This window comes from Eriocheir sinensis, chromosome 2 (assembly GCF_024679095.1).
Source record: "Eriocheir sinensis breed Jianghai 21 chromosome 2, ASM2467909v1, whole genome shotgun sequence".
Taxonomy (NCBI): Eukaryota; Metazoa; Arthropoda; class Malacostraca; order Decapoda; family Varunidae; genus Eriocheir; species Eriocheir sinensis.
Genome location: NC_066510.1, coordinates 27,131,707 through 27,138,206, shown reverse-complemented (window position 1 = coordinate 27,138,206; position 6,500 = coordinate 27,131,707).

Below are 6,500 nucleotides of genomic sequence, written 5' to 3'. Positions count from 1 at the left end.
AAATCCTCACTTGGAGCTATTGGAAGCGTCTATTGTCTTTGGGTCATTTTCTATTCTCCGATCATGTAGTCATCGATCTCTTTTTGAATAGCTTCCCATTGTCCACGAGTTCCGACCAGCTGCTCACCCTAAATTAATAACACGTCTCTTTATTGTCTGTTGTCCCCTTTACGTTACCTCTCAATATATTTTCCCCCATTTCCTCCCCTCCCTTTTCCCCCTATTCCCGCTCCTTCATCCTAATTCCCTGTGTTTGGCTTGCTTATTTAACTCCTCTCTGGTTATTCTATTCACTAACCGTTCGAGCGTCCTATCTCTTCCCACAGTTCACCTTTTCTTCCTCAGTTTCCAGCACGTTCCTCCTCTTTTCCTATATTAACAAGTTTCCCCAGTTCATTACCTTTCCCTTCCACCGAGGTCCCTTCACAGTATTCTTCTCCCTTCTGCACATAGTTATCCTTCTCCTGCACTCGTGTTAACCCTTCTCCTCTTCTGTTTCAATTCATACCCCCCCCCAGCTTAACCCTGTCCGCTATGTTTTGACAATCGACTCTGAATCCAGCAAAAAGACCGACCGTTCACGAAGCCCTCCGTCGGCACTTTACGGCTTCATTCATCCACGTCGTTTACAAAACTGTTCAGATTTTCATTAGTAGTTTTCCTTTCACTCTCCTACTAATGATTGCTCTCCGGATCAACCTCGTTAAAAAGGAATACTGGTGAATGTTTAATTTTTCTTTTGGGCATATTTCAGTTTTCTTTCTCTTCATTTATCTTTTTTTCAATCCATCTATCTATCTAGCTGTCTATCGTTGTACCTATCTAACTAACTAAATAAATAACTTACTAGCTATCTAAATATCCATCTATTTATCTATCTATTTACATATTTATCTATCTGTATATCCATCTATCTGTTTAAGCAGAAGCAAATCAATCCCAAAATTCTCCCCCTCAACCAAAACAGAATAAAAAATATATTACCAGAAAAATGAAAGACCTCTGCTTGTGTCGTCGGCCCGTGAATTACTGTTCCCTCCTAGATAAAGCCGAAGGGACGCCGGGCACACACACTTTTTTGAACAATGCCTTCCAATTACATATTCTTCTCTCTTTCGCGCTCTCTCTCTCTCCATTGTGCATACCAACCGGGTTAGTTCACTCACCTTGCTTGTTTTTTTCTCCTCTTGTGTTGCCTCTCGGTGTCATTTTTCAGGCGAGCCCATGCAACCCTCGAAAACAATAGAGAACCGAAAAAATAAAAAAATAAAACAAGTAAAAACACACCCACACACACACACGCACACACACACCATTGTCTATGAAATTCTACTACCTTTGGTTACAACACTGAAAATCAATTATCGCGAACAATTTTCCTTTTTAATGGGATTACAGGGACGCAGAGCAGGTAACACGGGTGCGAGGGAGACTGAGGTGACACTCGGAGGGGAGGCTGCGTTAGTGACTGGCAGGTGACGGCGAGGAATGTGGAGGAAGGGTGGAAAAGGGATGGTAAGGGAAGGGAAGGGAAGCGTAGAGATGGTAAGGGAAGATAAGGGAAGGGAAGGGAAGGGAAGCGTAGAGATGGTAAGGGAAGATAAGGGAAGGGAAGGGAAGGGAAGCGTAGAGATGGTAAGGGAAGATAAGGAAGGAAGGAAGGAAGGAAGGCATGGGATGGGAAGGGAAGGAGGGAAGGAAGGAAGGAAGGAAGGAAGGAAGGGAAGGCATGGGATGGGAAGGGAAGGGAGGGGAAGGGAAGGGAAGGGAAGAGGAAGGAGAGGTAGGGATGGGAAGGAGAGAAAAGGGAAGGGACTGGAAGGGAAGGGAAGGGAAAGGAAGGAAGGGGAAGGGAAGAAAAGTGAAGTGAAGGATAGGGAAGGGAAGGGAAGGGAAGGGAAGAAAAGGAAGAGAAGGGTAGGGAAGGGAAGGGAAGAAAAGGAAGAGAAGGGTAGGGAAGAAAAGGAAGGGAAGGGAAGGGAAGGGAAGAGAAGAAAAGGAAGAGAAGGGTAGGGAAGGGAAAGGAAGGGAAGGGAAGGAAAGAGAAGAGAAGAGAAGGGAAGGAAAAACAGATAGCAACAACAAAAACAGCAAAAAAACAAAGGGAAGGGAAGAAATAAGAGAAAGAAAGGGATGGGATGGGACGAGAAAGGAAGGGGCAGGGAAGGAAGTAATAAAGGAGAAGGGAAGGATAACTGAAAACAAAATAAATAAGGGTGTGAGAACGGATGGGAGAAGAGGAAACGGTGAGGAGAAAGAAAGGGAATTAAAAAGAGGGGAGGAAGGTGATAAAAAGAAGAAACCAGAGAAATACAAACGAGAGAATATGGAAATGGGAGAGAAGGGGAGGGAAAGACGATGAAAAAGGGGAGAAGATAACAGGAGGGAAATGGAGTAGAGAGAAAAATAGAACAGGGGAGAAAAGATTTAGAAAAATAGATGACAGAGGACGTGATAAAGGGGAGGAAGATGAGGGAAGGGCACGAAAAGGGGAAAAAACACATGAGGAGGGAAGGGAAGAGAGGAAAACATGGAAGGAGAGGACAACAGAGGGAATGTAAACGAGGAGAAAAACACGAAAAGGGACGGGAAGGGAAAAGATGGGAAGGGAAGGGAAGTAGAGGGAAGAGAAAACATGGAAGGAGAGGACAACAGAGGGAATGTAAACGAGGAGAAAAACACGAAAAGGGACGGGAAGGGAAAAGATGGGAAGAGAAGGGAAGGGAAAATGGAAGGAGAGGACAACAGAGGGAATGTAAACGAGGAGAAAAACACGAAAAGGGACGGGAAGGGAAAAGATGGGAAGGGACGGGAAGGGAAAAGATGGGAAGGGAAGGGAAGTAGAGGGAAGAGAAAACAAGTAAGGAAAAGGAAGGAGTAAACGGTAGGAAAATAAATGCAAATTGAGGACAACTGAGGGAAGGAAGGAAGGAAGGGAAGTGGAGAAAAGGAAAATGGAAGGAGGAGGAGGAAGAAGAAGAGGAAGAGGAAGAGGGGGAAGGCTAGGGGGAAAACAGGGAATAGAGAAAGAGGGAAGAGGGAGAAGGGAAAATAAATGAGAAGCAAGGATAGCAGAGGGGACACAGGGAAGGGGAAAAGGGCAAGGGGACTTGATTCCTCAAATACCTGTCTGTCCTATCAATTCCCGAGTGGCCGAAACTGTGCGTGGTGAGACCCCATGACATTCAGGCAGCTCAAAGTCCCTCTGCCTTGTCACTACATTATAAGTGGTGACCTTCGGGGCTGCGAGAGAGTGAGGAGGAAGTGGAGGAGAAGGATGTAGATGGAAGATGAAAGAGGAGAGAGAGGGAGAGAAGAAGAGGAGAGGAAGGAGGGGATAGAGAGAGAGAGAGAGAGAGAGAGAGAGAGAGAGAGAGAGAGAGAGAGAGAGAGAGAGAGAGAGAGAGAGAGAGAGAGAGAGAGAGAGAGAGAGAGAGAGAGAGAGAGAGAGAGAGAGAGCATGAACACAGGCGTGGGAAATGGAGGGTTTGAAGATAAATGCAACGGCACTTGACGCTCGCAGAGTACACCGGCGCCATCCTCTGGGACGACAAATGGATGAGTCTCACATTGGAAAGTCTGGGAACAGGAGATAGAGCGGCGGGCGGGGGCGGAGGAGGAGGGGGGCGTGTTCTGGTGTAGTGGGGAGAGCTAATCCCGCCTGTCACTCTGCCTCCGGAGCAAACATTTCTGGGGGAGCGATGGAGGCGCTGATGAAACTTGAAGAGAACAACCCTCGACGAAACGACTGTGGTTAGTTAGTCCCTTCGAGCTGCAGGACATGTATTGCTTTGGACGTTGCCGGGTCTTTTACGCTTTCCTTTATCTGTCTTTTTGATTTATCTTGATTTCTGGTTCAAGGGAGAGATAACAACACTAAACGAAACTTGATTGTGGTTAGCCCTCTCGAACTTAAGGTCACGTATTGTTTTGGACTTTGCCGTGTCTTCTTCGTCTTCCTTTATCTGTCTTCTTCATAATCTATCTCTTTTTCTGGTTCAAGGGAGAGATAACAACACTAAACGAAACTTGATTGTGGTTAGCCCTCTCGAACTTAAGGTCACGTATTGTTTTGAACTATGCTATGCCGTGTCTTCTTCGTCTTCCTTTATCTGTCTTCTTCATAATCTATCTCTTTTTCTGGTTCAAGGGAGAGATAATAACACTAAACGAAACTTGATTGTGGTTAGGCCTCTCGAATTTAAGGTCACGTATTGTTTTGAACTATACCGTGTCTTCTTCGTCTTCCTTTATCTGTCTTCGTCATAATCTCTCTTGTTTCTGGTTCAAGGGAGAGATAATAACACTAAACGAAACTTGATTGTGGTTAGCCCTCTCGAATTTAAGGTCACGTATTGTTTTGAACTATGCTATGCCGTGTCTTCTTCGTCTTCCTTTATCTGTCTTCGTCATAATCTCTCTTTTTCTGGTTCAAGGGAGAGACAATAACACTAAACGAAACTTGATTGTGGTTAGCCCTCTCGATCTAAGGTCACGTATTGTTTTGAACTATACCGTGTCTTCTTCGTCTTCCTTTATCTGTCTTCTTCATAATCTATCTCTTTTTCTGGTTCAGCCTCCCTCATATGAAACAGAGATAATAACACTAGACGAAGCTTGATTGTGGTTAGCCCTCTTGCACTTTAGGCCACGTAATGCTCTAAGCTAATAAGGTATTTTTCCTCCTCCTTTATTTTTTCTTCTTAATCAAACATTTCTTTTGGTTCAGCCTCGACGAGACTTGGTTGTGGTTAGTTAGTTTTCTCGCACTGAAGGTCACGAATTGCTTTGAACTATACCATTTTTTTTTTTTTTTACAGCAGTGGAGTCAGTTCAAGGGCATAAGAAAAGGTAACAAATGTGAAAAAAAGCCCACTACTCACTGCTCCATGTCTCTCCTTTTTTTCTCTTTCTTCTTAATTCACCTTTCCCTCAAATCCACCCTTCCTCATCTTCGTGCCCTTCCTTTACCCTTCACCCGCCGTCTTCCCACGTGTGAGCAGGCAAGCGAACGAAGGAAAGAAACACTGAGCTCGTCTTTTACGGCCTGTTCGTCTGCGTTCATTCCCACCATCCGATTTCAGAAGCGGATCCTGTTGAGGGGAAATTCTCTTATGTGGGGAGATAAACTTTTACGAGCGGGCTGAACCATGTAATACTTTGTATCCGAAACCCAACAACACCGCCTGAGCGTGTGGCGCTGTGTGTTGTGAGAATCAGGATTATATTGGCCACAGGTGCTCCGATTATGAATCTTCCACTTCCCTCCACTCCTTAACTCCCACACTCTCCGAAATACACATTACATGATTAACTAATGCCATCAAGACCATCACATCCTCCTCTTACTTGCCCTCTCCCAGCTGTCCTCTCATTTACCACGCATACTGCTCATCCCTGAGCTATTTGTCAAAAGCTCTCCATTTACGTCTCCTCGTCTTCCTTTCCCTTAGTCTCCCTTCCCCTCTCCCCTTTATGAAGCAAGATTATGTCAAACATCCACACATCCGTGGATCCCATCTTCTAACCCTCCAATTCTCTCTTCCTTCCTTCCTTCCTGCCTTCCGTCCTTCATACTCCCTTCCTTCCCCCCTCCCTTCCCTTCTCCCTCTCACCTTCCCCTATCTTCTGTCGACATTGGCCCAATAACCTTTAGCAGAGACATTAATTATAGATTTCAATAACAAATAGGTAATTGTGTTAATATTTTATTATTCAGTCTTTTGTGTATTGCCTATACGACAGCTAGATAGATAGACATAGTCAAAGATAGATAGATATCTAGATACATACATAGATAGACAGATAGACAAATAAATAGTGTATGTGTATTGATTAAAATCTTGAAAAGACTGATAAAAATTTAGTACGACAAGTGCCAATACAAACAGACACACACGCGCACACTCACACGCACACGCACACGCACACGCGCACACGCACACGCACACGCACACGCGCACACACACACACACATGTAAACATGTAAATATTAATCCTAAATATCTATCCGTTTCCACTTCTTCTCCCTCTATCTGTATAAATCCTTTTGTGACTAGGCAACCTCATGAACGAAAGATGACGCACATAGCTTGTGCGGCTGCCGAGAGCAGTCATCATTTCGTCTAGATAGAGTTCACATCACCGCTCCGTGTAAGACACAAAACCAGTAAAAAGACAAGTTAAGCAAGGACTTTAAATCCAAACCTGCTAAACTTATATTGGTGGCAGCGGTTACAAAGCGGTTACAAAGCGATTACAGAGCGATTACAAAGCGATTACAAAGGATTTATCATCAAATAATACTGGCCTACACAAAGTGCCTCAATTACGTGGTGACTCCATACCAGTGAACCAGTGTGAACTCCAGCACAATCGCAAACTCCAGCACACCCTCTCTACAATTACGGGATTACTACAGTCCCTATGAGACGACTACAAGCCCCATCGCTCGTACTTGCACCTACAAAAGAGGTCATCACCTACGTTGTATCACCAAA